Consider the following 2,338-nt stretch of genomic DNA (forward strand, 5'->3'; position numbering starts at 1 on the left):
ATATATATATATATATATATTCGAGCAATGTCGTTGCCAGTGCCGCTGGACTAGCTTCCGTGCAGGTGGCACGTAAAAAACACTCTTTTGAGCGTGGCCGTTGCCAGTACCACCTGACTGGCCCTCGTGCTGGTGGCACGTAAAAGCACTCACTACACTCTCGGAGTGGTTGGCGTTAGGAAGGGCATCCAGCTGTAGAAACTCTGCCAGATCAGATTAGAGCCTGGTGCAGCCATCTGGTTTCATCAGTCCTCAGTCAAATCGTCCAACCCATGCTAGCATGGAAAGCGGACGTTAAATGATGATGATGATGATATGTATGTCTGCCGACTGTCTGGTCATTGACCCCTTTGATAAACCCCCTCACCCTCTAACACCCATATCACTCCCTCTATCTCTTGTCCCTTATATCACTCACCTTTATCACTGCCCCTGTCACTCATCACTCGCTCACACCTTCCTCCTATCCAACCACACTGCAGATGACTAAGGATGGCAGTAGTTCTCTCCCCTTTCTCTTTGCACTCTCTTAACCTTTGTCTACTTTGCCACCTTCTATTTCATGTTCATTGCATTCTTTCACCCACGCCCATCCCTCACCTCTCAATCACTCTCTCTTCCTCTCAGTTCTCACTCTCCTACGTTTTGGTAAGACTGAGGATATCGATGGATGTCGCTGCACTCTGACTACAAGCTCCTCCACAACCCCTACTCATGATCAGAGATGCACATATCGTCAGCCACCAAGAGACACGCCCAACTGGTTGAGGTCAAGCAACTGACCAGCAAATCTGTGGTATTGATCAGAATATTTGCTGTAGCCCAACATTTCCAATCAGTTAAGGACAAAAGACATGAGTTCCACTGCCTGGTCCTGCATCCGGGCATTTATCATCATCAAGGCGGTGAGCTGACAGAATCGTTAGCACGCCGGACAAAATGCTTAGCGGTATTTCATTTGTCGCTATGTTCTGAGTTCACATTCCGCCGAGGTCAACTTCACCTTTCATCCTTTCGGAGTCGATAAATTAGGTACCAGTGAAACACTGGGTCGATGAAATCGACTAGTCCCTTCTCCCCAAATTTGAGGTCTTGTGCCTCTAATAGAAAGGATTATTATTATTATTATTATTATTATTATTATTATTATTATTATTATTTTCCTTGATCAGCTTCTAACTCTGGAAACGTGTCACGGTGTCTCGGCCCAGCTGTTCATTCCCAGTGAATTGAGGTAACAACCTGGTGAGCTGGCAGAATCGTTAGCACGCCGGACAAAATGCTTAGTGGCATTTCGTCCGTCTTTATGTTCTGACTTCAAATTCCGCCGAGGTCGACTTTGCCTGTCATCCTTTCAGGATCGATAGAATTAAGTACCATTTGAACGCTGGTGGGGTCGATGTTATCGACGTACCCGCTCTCCTAAAATTGCTGGCCTTGCAAGCAAAATTCGAAACTATTATCATTATTATTATTATTATTATTATTATTATTATTATTGATGTTATTGTTGATGACGACGATGATAATGACGGAGCTGAAATGGTTATTGTTAGGTTTTTTGATGAGATTCACAGATGCGTGCAAGACAGTGACAAGAAAATAAACGGTTTGTAAGGAATCTAGGTTAGCGTTTGTGGCAGCGCTGTGGAATTGGGTTAGTATTCTGCAGAGAGAAGAACAATTGCAGCCACGAACCACCGAAGTGCTAGCTGGGGCGGGGTGAGGAGCAGTGGAGATGAAAACAAATTAGAATACTGGGAGCGATTAGTTAATGTAGCAGTTGTTGTTTAGCCCCAGGTCAACGCTAATCGAGCAGGCCTATGATCAAAGGTACACCACTTGTCACCGTGCTGTCTCTTTCCTATGTAGATTGAACCCACAATCACATTAATCAGTGTGAAGATAAAGAACTAGATTCGAACGAGAACCGTAATCACAATGATCCAACTTATGATAAATATGTGTGAGTATACACACACACACACACACACACACACACATATATATAAAATATATTCCTAAATTAAAAATTCTTCATTAGATAAAACGTCTTAAAAAATTATCCATATAACATATATGATAGAAGTAAGCTTTTTGTGGAAGTCCTTTCACTGTCTTTAAGTTTTTCAAACACACGTAGTATAAGATATAATACATATATGTGAGTATATATATACGTGTGTGTGTTTGTCTATATCTATCTATCTATCTATCTATCTATCTATCTATCTATCTATCTATCTATCTATCTATCTATCTATCTATCTATCTATCTCTGTCTGTCTGTCTATCTGTCTGTCTCTGTCTGTCTGTCTGTCTGTCTATCTGTCTGTCT

The sequence above is a fragment of the Octopus bimaculoides genome, chromosome 3 (assembly GCF_001194135.2).
Source record: "Octopus bimaculoides isolate UCB-OBI-ISO-001 chromosome 3, ASM119413v2, whole genome shotgun sequence".
NCBI classification, from domain to species: domain Eukaryota; kingdom Metazoa; phylum Mollusca; class Cephalopoda; order Octopoda; family Octopodidae; genus Octopus; species Octopus bimaculoides.